General features: G+C 41.0%; 1 protein-coding gene and 1 long non-coding RNA gene across 4 annotated transcripts in view; one reads left to right on the plus strand and one right to left on the minus strand.

The window, feature by feature from the left end:
• Nucleotides 1–310: 310 nt before the first annotated feature.
• Nucleotides 311–9,563, minus strand: LOC308506959. Its single transcript, XR_013994800.1, has 3 exons — nt 9,460–9,563; nt 8,977–9,074; nt 311–820 (listed from the first exon to the last, which is right to left on the minus strand). It is a non-coding gene; the product is annotated as an uncharacterized lncRNA (long non-coding RNA).
• Nucleotides 9,564–9,644: 81 nt separating this feature from the next.
• The window catches only part of SYBU (syntabulin), a 109,701-nt gene continuing 106,603 nt past the window's right edge, over nt 9,645–12,742 (plus strand). The window contains exon 1 of one of the 3 annotated variants that reach the window (XM_081069885.1): nt 9,645–10,103. The gene's annotated coding sequence lies outside the window, so the exon portion shown is untranslated. The remainder of the gene's footprint in view (nt 10,104–12,742) is intronic. The other 2 variants (XM_081069874.1, XM_081069889.1) reach the window with 2 other exon arrangements.

The following is a 12,742-nucleotide window of genomic DNA, read 5'->3' on the forward strand; positions in this document are numbered from 1 at the left end:
CAGGCAAAACACATTTATAGTGTCAGAAATGAGGACATTGGTTGCATCTGGAAGAGACAATGACTGGGGGTGTACAGAAAAACGGCTTCTGGGATGTTGGCAATATTTTGCTTTTTTTTTATTCTGGGGCTGGTTACATGGGCTTGTTCACCTTTCGGAAATTCACACTTCTGATTGCACCTTTCTAAATGTAGTCATACTTCATAAAACATTAAAAGAAATTACTCTGAACAATGAAAATAATGGTAATCCCTTATGACTTGGACAGCATTTTGTAATTTACAAGCTATTTTCACACATGTTGTCCCATTCAATTGTATCTCTAATTCATTGATTCTTGCATTTATTCATCGAAATTTAGTATATCTCATGTGCAAAGGACTGTGCCAGGGGATGCAAGAAAATCAAAGGTTGAGAAGACATGGCATTTGGTTTCTAGGAGCTTACAGAACTACGAATAGCATTGTTGTTCAAAAGAAATAAGATGATAGAGCCAGGCCTATAGCTAAAGGTAATAATAGTGCATGCATCTAAAACCAGGAAAACTAAGGCACATTCAGAGTAAGGGATCTAGGTGAGGTGATGGAACAGCAACCATATTGGTTAGTCCATAACTCAAACACACAAATGAGTCATTGGTTCAGGTGTTGTAGTCAGTCAGAGACTAAAAAGAAAAGGAAAATTCAGTGCCTGCTTGGAAGGTCACAGCAAACAGCAGATGAATGAAAGACAAGAAGGCATAGGTGAACTGAAGATTCCCAAGGCTGGAAGGCACGACAGATGGTCAAAAGCCCAGGCAGGTCACTAGGAACCGGGTGATCTACAAGAAAGATGAGCAGAACAGATATCAGATACCGTCAAAAAGGAGAGCTTGATTCCGAGGCAATCTTCAATCCCTTGCAGGAAGCTTCCCAAATGCTTCCAGCTACAATAGGAATCTAGGCATACAGGTGGAAGCAAGCAAATGCATGAAAATGGGGGAGGTGAAGCTCACGGGAGCAGGGATAGCATAAGATCACTGGTGAATAATGCTAGACAACTACAAAGAAGCAAAACCACTGACAAATAATAATATTAAATATTAGGAAACCATGACTTATATTCAAGAAACTATAAAACATAACTAAAAACATGTCAGAATAACGTGATTTAAAAAGAAAAATGGAACATAAAGAGCAATTCATTCATTCATTCAACCAAGTAACAATTATTGGAGGCCTTCAATTGTCAAGCCCTATACTAGACACTAGTTTTATTGGAATGAAAACAGAGTCTCCAAGGATCTTATTGTCTAGCAGGAGCAATAAAGATGAAATCATTATGATACAATGCATTAAGTCCTAGGATACAGTTAACATTAGGGGGTTAGGGAAGAATTCCCAACCTGAAGCTTTGAACAATTCACAGGAATTAGGGGAGAATGTAATCAACAGTGAGTGACCAGCATATGCTCAAGAACAAGATGGTGAGAGAGGACATGATATGTTTGAGGATTTGGAAGTAATTCAACTTGGTTGTAGCATATGATGTGAGGTTAGGAAAAATGGAAAGTTAAGGCTGGAAAGATAGAGAGTGGACCTCTAATGAAAGGCTATGCTAAAATGTTTGAATTTTATCCAGAATGTAATTGTCTCTGACTTTAAACAATTTTAAGTAATATATACAAAGATCTGCAACAGATTTTTGCAAGCTGAAATAGAAAACTAAATAACACATATGAATTCAGCCATGCAATTACCCAGCATGGTCAAATAAGGATTCTAAGTAAACTGGTTTAGACCCTGTCTTGAAAATACAGGGGAATCCCTTTGTGTGTGTGTGGGGGGGGGGGGGGGGGGGCGAAACAGATACAACTCCAAACGTTTACATCAAATTTATTTTGTCTATTCCAGAATTTGGTATTAAAAAATCATCTTAAAAAGAGTATTCAAAGATCACATCAAGGGCTCTAGACAAATCTAACTTTATTCCATATTAATTTAAAAAAATTAATATAAACCTTAAAGTGTCTTTTAAAATGAAAGATGGGTAGAATAAAGACTTATCACATCAAACAAGAAGGATGTATTGATTTAACTATAAATGGTTAGAGGTCATTGTTTTTTGATAAATGTACCCTCTCAACTATTTCAAAATAAGATGTGAATTTAGGGAACAGTCCCAGTGAAGACTATAAGGAAATTTATTTAGGGACTTTATCCCCTTTTCTAGCCACATAGTTACCATATATATATATATATATATATATATATATATATATATATATATATATTTAATTTAATATATAATTTTTTACATTATAAAAAATAATTTTTATATTATATTTTTTATTTTATATATATACAATATATACATACATATTGTATTCTTAGGATGCTGGAAAAAATCTACAGCTGAGCGGTTTCAAGACACCACAAATTTAAGGTCTGCGACTTCAGCTGGGCTCCATGCCCTGACCGGCATGTCTTAGTCAGCTGCCTTTCTCATTTCTCTCAACAGCTATGCCAATGTTCACCTCTCTGCCCAAGCCTTTTTACTTAGTCACAGCAAATTGCCTTGTTCTTACTGGGTGTAGGAACTGAGCATGAGAGATTGATTACATACAGAGCTGACTAAAAATTGTGAGATCAGTGGACAGCCAAGGAAAACATGTACATTGAATGGATATCTGGATGTTGGTGGGATCTTAGAGGAGACTGAAAAGGGAAGGAAGTAAAATTAGGAGGCCTCCACAGGTTTTAGTACCACAAAATCCAAAAAGAATTAATTTAAAGAGGAAATGAAAAACAGAATCAAATGCTACCAAGAAGTCAAGTATGTTAAGTGTCAAAGGGTCCACTGAATGCGGCAACATGGTGATCATAGTAAATAGTGACTTTGTTTCAAATCATTGCAATGAAATGATGAAAATACAAAGTAGGTTGGAGGCAAAAGCAAGTGCATACATACTACTCTTTCAAGAAGGTTGTCTGTGGAATAAGGAGATGTCAAGACTGATTTGGAAGGATGGAGACTTGAAGGAATGTTTCAGAATGGATATGGCAATCAATGGTGGTGCTGGTGGCAGAGGTAATGGAGAAGGTGGCAGAGGTGATGGTGAAGATGGTAGAGGTGAAGCGGGTAGTGGTGGTCTTGGAGGTGATGACGGCGGTGGTGATGAAAATGGGAGAGGTAACAGAGGTAGCTAAGATGGTGGTGACATTGCTGGTGGCAGTAGAGGTAGGAGTGCAAGTGATGATGGTGGTGGTAGTGGTGATGATACAATGGAAATGGTAGTTTTAACTATAGAAAACACTTGAGCCGGTTTATCCACTATGGTAGAAAAACCATAAGAGAGAGAGAGAAAAAAGGACGGAGGTGGTTCCAAAGGAAAACAGACAAGGAGGTTAGCTCACAGGTGAAGGAACTCAACTGCAACACCACCTTCCAAAGTTAAAATTCCCACAACAAACTACCTACAGCTCTCCAAATGTGCCATGGACTTCCGTTCCTCTAAGCCTTTGTATTGAGGTTATTCCCTTAGCCTGGAATACTCTTTCTCCTCCCTCTCATCTTCTGCATATTACTTCTATTTTTTCTTCTTTTCTTTTTTTTTTAAATTAAATTTATTGGGGTGACAATTGTTAGTAAATTTACATAGATTTCAGGTGTATAATTCTGTATTACATCGTCTATAAATCCCATTATGTGTTCACCATTCAGAGTCAGCTCTCCTTCCATCACCATATATTTGATCTATTTTTTCTTCAAAACAGAATTCAGAATCTACCTCTTCCAGGAAACCTTGTCTAATCTATTCCCCGGTTTCATAAGGATGCCTAGTCTCTGGGCTTCCATAATAACTGCACGTGTCCCATTACAGGATTTTTCATACTGTGTTGATATCGTTTTAATCTCTGCTAGAATGTATGAGTCACGAACGCAAATACTACGTTTCCCTAGGCTCCCATGCATTATCAAACAAAATTAACATCCCATTACTATGTGTGTTCGTCACCCATCCGGTGATCGGTGGTGATTTTGTCCAGCGAGTGATTATCACTCTGGACTGGGGTGCGGGGTCCACAACTATGAATAAAAATCATTTGAGCCCTCACCATATACCAAGCAATAGTGAGCAAATTTCAACTCTCCTCCTGTTTTTGTAAATAAAGTTTTATAAGAACACAGTCACACCTATTCATTTTCATATTGTCTATGGCTGCTTTTGCACTAAAACAGTGAGTTGAGTAGTTGAGACAAAAAAAAAAAAATGGTCTGCAGACCCTAAAGGGTTCACCATCTGACCCTTTGCAGAAAAGTTTACCAACCCCTGGTTTAACCAATAGAGAAGCAATAGCAAATCAGCCTTGTCCTACAGGAGTCTACACTTCAGTCGAAGATACAGGCAGCTATAGCTCAATGGGATATGTATTTTTAGAGTGGAAACTAAAAGTGTTATGGGAGCACATAAAAGAAACACTTAACCAAACATTTCATCCACAATTTAATCAAATATTTCTCTTACATGCTCCCATGGCACTTTTCATTTCCACTATCAAAATACCTATCACGTTGTACTATAATTGCCTATATCTCCGATTGAAGCATAAGGTTTGGGAAATCAGAGACTTTTTATATCTAGCATCTGACACTGCCTGGCATATTAGTAGATGCTCCAAAAGTGGACCAATTTTTTGAAGGGGATGAATTCATTTAGGACATGAAATACTCGAGTAAGATGCTAAAGAATATGGCTGAGACTGCATTCTAAAAGACAATTGATATTTCCAGCACAAAAGAACTAAATTAAGATCTCATTTAATTGTCATGTAAATCTAAATTATCTAAAAATCTTTCAGGCTCATAAAGAGGTAAGACTACACCTGGGGTCTCTCAAGCAATAAAATAGAAACTCTGGGTCTGGTGCCTGGACCTGAGAGGCTGACTAAAACACTTGCTCACAGCCGGGAGGCCTACATAATTTTCATATTGTTGTTTCAACTCTTTTCGGAATATTTTATAGTGAATTTTTAATGTTAAGGCCTAGCCTAAAAATATGACCTTAATATCCTCTTGGTTTCTCTTTATTTCTCACACACACTCACACACACAGACACACACACACACAGAGTTATATTCATTATTATCTCACATGTAATAGGTACATCCGTATATACACAAATCCATATATGTACAGAATCCATACACAGAATATCAGATCTTGGAGAGCAGGAATGCTGTCTGTTTTGTTGAGCACTATATTCCCAGCATCTAAACAACACCTGATATATAGTTGGCATCCAATAAATATTCATTAACTGACTCTGCCTATTTCCATGGTACCACTTTCTTATTTTAGAATTTTCAACAATATTCCTACGGATGTGATCTGAATGATGACAATTTACTTTCTCTGGGTATTTGTTTCTTCATTTATAAAATGGGGGAAATTAAATAATCTATAAATGTTCCATTTATGCAAAAACACGACTGTGATGAAAACTCACGTGAATTATAAAATACTCTTTTTCCACTCAATTCACTGTGATTTCCAGTTAGCTCTTTTCTTATTGTCATATACAATAATGCACATGTAGTTATAGTTTTCAAAGCACTTTTGTTTCCATCATTTCCTTTGATACCTCAAGCTCCTGGAGGAATATACTTATTACTTCTGTTTTACAGAAAAAGAACTACAGGCTTAGAGAGGGTATATGAGTTACTCAAATTCACCATGCGTATCATTTCACTAAAGCAATCTGCTATGAATAAATTGTTGGCTTGACTAATACTTTAAATATTTCTAGAGTTGTGGTATAGACCCATGGATTATAATAAATAATCCTTCTCCAAAATACTTCTTCAATAAATATTCATTATCATATGTGTGGTTTAAGAGACTGTACCACAGTTTTCCAGTCTTCCCAAGGGTTTTGATTAGACTCTAGCCTAGCACTTTTTATACGAAGAGAGAAAGCCTTTGGCATGTTTGAGTTGAGTAGACAAAAGATGTCCAAATTTACTCCATGTCCATCCTACAGCAGCATCTCATATTTCTCACATTTGACTTATTCCTTTGAGTAAGGGCATTGCTTCCAGAAAGACCCTGCAGTGAACAGGAATACCAAAAAAGCAGAAATATTTGGGTTCACATCCCCACTCCAGCATTTGTTAGCTTTGTGACTGTAAACAAATCATAGGCTGCCTGTTCTTCATTAGTCAAATGTACTAAGAATAACTACTTCTTAAAAAAAATGTAATAATTAAATTAGACAATGTAAACCGGTGCCTGGTATACAGTACACACTCAGCAAATGTGAGCTCTTCCCCATCCTGGTAACTTAGAGAAGTAATATATCCATCTAATCAATCACACTTTAACAAACAAGCCTTAAAGAGATAGAAGGAGGAAAAGGAAAAATAAGATAGGTCTGAAATATGATAATAAATGTGGCTGAATGAAAAAATTAATTACAGACAGGTTCTAACTGTACATATTTTCCTAAAAGCAGTGAAGAACTACACTTCCAATACTCTCTGCACAAAACAACTACAATTCAGTCCCAGAAAGAACGGCTGGCATTTTGTTGCAATCACTTTAACTGAATTTGTTTTCCTTTAACCTGGAGTTTCTTATAGGACTATGTGGATTTGAGCACCACTGGAACCATCCCACTTGTGAGCTGGTTATTTAACATCATTCTCAAGTCTAGAAAAATCAAAAGATAATTTTCTCTAGTCTAATTCAAATCTAGATTCTAGGAATAAACAAGTAAGGGGCAGCCATGAGGAAGGAGGCCTGGCTTGGAAACATGGGTTTTGAGAAGGAGTTGGTTGCCAGACAGAAGAAACAGAGAGCCTAAGAACTGAGGAAGTGGGATTAATGTGACATCTCAAAGGCTGGATCAGATAATCTTTTAAAGTCCTTTCAATCTCTAAGATTTTATAAGCCTCCTGACTTAAACCTTCCTTCTAAAATGTATTGTATAATAGTTTCTACAGATACACTGTATTCTTGCACTATGTCCAGGAAAGTTTGAATTCAGTGGTTTGTGCTTTGATAGTCAGTCATCTAGGGATATTTGTTGTATCCTTAATTTCATCCGTTTTATAGAAGATACATTGTGGAGGACGTATGTCATGTAGGGTCTCAGCTCCCGTTCCCCACACAAGAACACAGGACACGGTGAGGCCAAAAAGGAACAGCAACGAAGCCATGGATAAGGGAGTCATACCACTATACTCTCGATGGCAGCTGGTCGAGACACAAAAGCAAACATTCACCAGTACCCCAACGAGGGGTCTTCCTGCACCCCAGTCTCTCTGGTGGCTGGGTGAGACACAGGAAGTAGGATCCACACAATCCACAATTTGCAGTCCGCTTCTCCACCAACCAACCAATCAACCCCCTAGCATAGCCATGACAGCTATATTAGTGGCTACTGGCTAACCGCTGACGGCCACCCAGCCCCAGTGGATGGCCATCTGATTACAGCTGATGGCCATCTAATAACCGAGCTAGCACCTTTCCACGTGAGGCCGAGAACATAGAAACTGCTCTCTGGGACTCTGTCCCCACAACGTATATTAACAATGAGTAAGAAACTAAGCTCCTGTGAATAAGCAACTCCTTTTGTTCACAGCAGCCAGTGCTGTGCCCATTTGGATGAAAACCATTCCCAACAGGAACTTTCCCTCTCCTCTTCCCATCTTCTGGTCCACTTGACACTTCCCACTCAGGAACTCCACGTTAGTATCATAGCACCCTTCTTCTTCCCCAGATTACCAGCCCTCTACAAACCCCATCCCACCCCATCCCACCCCCCCACACACACACCCGCACACACACACACACAGTCCTCTGAAGTCTTCCTGATAAAAATCTAATGACATTTCCTTCCAAAAAGGTGAGAATCGCTGTTTTAAAGGAAGCCAAAAACTTACAAAGGCATGAGACTGATAATCATTAACCCAATAAACTTAGATTTCCATGGCACTTTTCATGCACTTTCTTTTCCAGCTTCACGACAATCTTATTGAAAACTAGGAGGGATTCAAAGGAAGTAATCCAGGAATACGTGATGCAGAGGGACTGAAAGCCTGGATTATGGAGAGAAGAGAGAAAACCAAATTGCTATGACACAGCCCCCAGAGACCGTGAGCCAAGCTGGTGAAGGAAATGCTGGTACGGACAACAGTTTCAAAAGCCAAAGGGATAGATTTATCTCTGTTGAAGGTCAAGGGAAGCTTAAATTCACTGGTTGGTTCTTGAATGGAGGGGGAGAGCAGCAGGGTAAGTTATGTACTAAGAGCTAGTAAATGTCAAGATCTGGCAAATGAATTTTGGTTGTGATGAGGTTCCGTTATATTACGAATCTGCCTTTTTAATGAAAAAAGGGGTTTCCAAGACTTAGAAAACACCAGAGAGAAGGAATCTTTGAGGCTGCACCTTACGGCGAGAGTGAAGTAGGAGAAGGAAAGACCAGAGGAAAATAAACAGGGACAACAGAATACATCGTTTCATGCATTTAACATGTGCCCAGTTAAGTAATGTGAGAGCCGTACTTTTCAATTGTATAAACTTTGCACCGCAGAGTTCTCCCACACATAAAGCCTGTTACTTTAAGCTGACTGTGTGTGCTACACTCTGGTGAATAGGTCAGAAGGGGAGCCAAGGAAGAAGGGAGTCACCATCTGGGTCAGGACAGGATGCTATTCTCTAGAAGCAGTCTCTGTACAGAAAGCTCTCTTTAGGGACAAAAATGAAGACTAATTAAAGAGTAAGCAAATAACATAACAAGAAACTCACCTGGAAGAGCCTTTAGCCTGACTGTGATGGCAGCTCTTTGGCCCTTAGCTATGGTAGGGCAGGATGCAACCAGTTTCATCCTGAAGCTCGTTAGTGAGGCTGAATGTTCTGAATGGAATTACCTAAGGGCTTTGGCAATTCTGAGGGAAGAAAGTACCTTCCCATCAATCTCTTAAAAAACCTACCTTCCCAGAAAAGCCAGTAGTGGGGCTGATGAATTCGTTTCGCATTCACAAGTTAGAACCATTTTCCTCCCAAGTCTTGAGGTTTCCTTCAGCCTTACCTAAAGTTAATACAAATTATATTTACATTGCACTTGCTATTAAAGACATCAGGAGTATTTCATTTAGTTTTAAAACCCCAATCCCTATTATCTCCTGAGGGCCATTCTAGAAAGTGAATGGCCACGTCTATTCCCAGAATCAGGAAACTCGGATAGAGGCTCCTTATTTAGACCAGGCACCCAAGGCCACGGATGAAGTTGGGAAAACGTGTGGCTATAGCTGTCTTCGTTCCAGTTTGGGGCCGGTGTTGCCTTAGCTGCCCAAAGACAGGCTGTGGGAGGGAAAGGAATTTTCCAACGGAGCAACTGGCCTAAAGGGCACCTGAGGTCACGCTGTGGTTTTCAGTAGTTGACATCTCCAGAGCGGGGACAGTGTAGTCATTACCTGGAGTGAATGAACACCGCCAGGCAGACTCTGGCCTCAGGCCGGCAGCGGCCCCGGGATCCTGGATGCGCGAGAAGTGGGTCGCGCAACGCAGACGCTCCCGCCTTTGGGTGTTTCCTCTACGGCGGGAACCGGGGCTTCTGCAGTGCGCCGCCCCGCCCCGCCCCGCCCCGCCCCGCGTGGCTCCGGGAAACAGAGCCTGCGGCTCCAGCAGCGGGGGCCCTGCGGACAGAGACCGAGCCTCCCGGTCCGGAGCAGGGCGGGCCCTCCTGGGCGGGACCCCGGTGCCCACCCCGTGCAGCCCTGACCGCGCCCGCGTCTCTGCGCGTCACCTACCCGCGCGGGCATCTTTGGCCCCCCGCCCTTCTCCCCACTTGGTTCGCAGCCCGAGCCGCGGCCGGGTGGCTGCAGAGGCCGAGGGGCCTCCCGGACCCAAGCGCGCGGGCGGCGAAGGCACCACGTGTCCGGCCAGGGTTGGCGCGAGCGGAGCGGGCCGGGCCCCGCTCCGCGAGCCGGAACGCGCACCAGCTGTGGAGTCGGGGCGCGTCCGCACTCGCACCTGGCCCAGCCGGGCCCCGGCCCCCCGGGCACGCGGAGGTGCCTCCTCCTGGACCACACGATGGAGACCTTCTGGGAGAGAAAGGGTAAGCCTTGTGAGAAGACCGGGGTGAGCCTTCTGAGAAGGCTCTGCTGTCAGTGCCCGCGGGCACCGGAGGGTGACTGATTCACTGCAGTTCCAGGAGGGTGGAAACGGACCCTGCGGGGCCCCGGGACTGCCCCTTCCAGTGCGGGAGAGGGGTAATCCGGTGTGCTCCAAGGTCACACTGAAGGGCGTCCTGGAAAATGAGGACCTTCAACCAAGGAAGCCTAGGGGACAGTGTCCCTAGTTGATTGGTTATTGAGATGGTTGGGCTGGACAGGTATTGGTTATTGAGATGGTTGAGTGGCAACAGGTAAGGTTGACTGGGCCCTGGGTTTTGGATCTCCCTTTACTGCTCATCTTCGGGAGTGGGGCTTCAAAATGGTGCCTTTTGATAAGGAATGCTCAGTAAAGAATTGATGGTCTCCGAAAAGAAAACCTTAGTAGATCTCCCCAAAGGCATGAATGGTCCAAAGTCCCCAGAGGACCCTTTTCAATTTTTTGTTTCCTTCGGGATTTTCAATTTTTTGCTTCCTTCGGGATTATTTGAGGTGAGGAGGGAGGACCCATTTTTCATCGATGTGTTGTTGAAGGACTCAGTTGATGAGCTCAGTAATCTCGATGCTGCGTGGCATCAACAGGTTTGAATTGAAAATAAGAGTTAATTGTAGAGATGAAGAGATCTGTAAGCTTAAATTTGGTGCGTGGGAAGAGATTCTTAAAGCTTTGAGTGGAAGAAGTCACTTGGGAGAAACTGCTTTCCTGTTTTTATTTTGTTCTCCGGTGTCCTCAAGCGAGTAGTGACAGCAAGGAAAGCGGAAACTTCACTACTTGGTTCTTTGCAGGTCCTCTGGTCCTGACTAAGGAACAGCTCCAATGTCTGAATCTTCCTTCTCAGAAAAGGGCCAAATTTGAACCCCACAGTTCAGAATCTTAAAAAGTTTCTGCTGCATCATTGCAAGCTCAGATACTTGGTCAGACACATTTTAGGGATGTTGGCTGCTTCTTTCCTAAAGGGTGCCCTTGGGGGCAAAGGAAGTTAGGTAATTGCAGTGCCTAGTTTTCTCCACCTGTACGTTTGGGAGAATGGTAGCACCTGTCCCCTTGAGACATGGGTGAAAGTAAGATGTGATTTTTCACTTGCTTCAGATTTTAGGGCACAAATATATTATCGTAATTTTAGCTTTTGGTTACTTAAGTTATTTGAAAATGACACTTTGAACACAGAATACATTGAAAACACCATTCAATCCTTGGTGATCTTCACATATTTAAATGATTTTATAAGTCGGTTTGCATTTAATAGTCTTTAAAGTGATATTATAATTGAGACTAAGTCATCATGAGCTCTTACACACTAAAAACTGAGTATAACCTTTATTTTTATGAATGAGCTCCTGAGACTGGCAGAGAGTGAGTTGTCCAGAGGCATGAATTAGCCCTTAGTAGACTTAGCATCAGCCATTTCCTAACACCTAGTCCTGTGGTTTTCTGGTATTTTAGTTAAAATATGTAAAAGATAAGTATAAAGGAGTAATTTTTCAAACTAGTGATTGGCAGGGCTTAGAGATGGGGTGAAGGGATGTGTAGCGTAAGGGAGATCTTGGTGATGATGGAATGCTGTGTATCTTGATTGCTCGATTGTGATGATGGTTCTACAAATCTACATATGTGATAAAATGTCACAGAGCTGTAGACACATTACACTAATATCAGTTTCCTAGTTTTGATATTATACTATAGTTATATAAGATATAATCATTGGGGGAAACTGGGTGAAGTTATATGGGGCTTCTCTGAACTACCTTTGCAACTTTTTATGAATCTATCATTATTTTAAAAGAAGCCTTTTTTTTAAAGTTATTTTACTAGTACATCAAATTCCAACATTGGCTATTTTGCTTAATCTGAATGTATACAAAATACCTTGTTTTGCTATTTATATTATTTTAAGTGTGTCATACAAAACCAGTACCTTCCTGCATACTTATTTGATATTTTAAAAGACTGCGCACTTCTAAGATAGTACTTCTTGTTCTAGGGTATCAGTATATCCTGGAGATAATAAATAGCATTTTAGCAATATATATTAATTTAAGGTGATTACAATTTTGGAAAACAGAGAGGAAATATCTCCTTTGACTAGTTATTGTGTTTTTATTTTCTTTTTTTTAATCTGCAAGAAAATACTAAAGTCTTTCCTCTTTTTTAGCAGGGTGTTTTCTGTGCTTCAAGTGATTAAAAGGGTAGATATCGCTGGGCAGAAGTGATGAGGGGAGACAGGCTTCCCATGGAAAGAAACTGATATTCATAAAGACCTCTCTTTGATAGAAATCAGGAGTGTAAGTTAAGTTAATTAAGTATCTCAAAAGTCTGTTGTGGATTTTTAGAGCTACCCTCACCAACTCCAGGGAGTTTCCTCTTTGGTATTGGCCAGCCATGGCAGAAGCCCCAGACACCTAAATGCATTCCCTGAGGTAGAAAACTAAAGTTCCGGTGGTCCTGTTGACTGAGGTTCTTACAGGTCCTGGCAAAGAAAATGAAGGTTCTTGTATACACACTTCTGACCAAATAAACATCCTTCTCCAATGGAGAAGACACTATTTCCAGAACTTCAGTTACTCTAGTATGCATCACAATTTT

Source organism: Rhinolophus hipposideros, assembly GCF_964194185.1.
Source record: "Rhinolophus hipposideros genome assembly, chromosome: 13".
Taxonomy (NCBI): Eukaryota; Metazoa; Chordata; class Mammalia; order Chiroptera; family Rhinolophidae; genus Rhinolophus; species Rhinolophus hipposideros.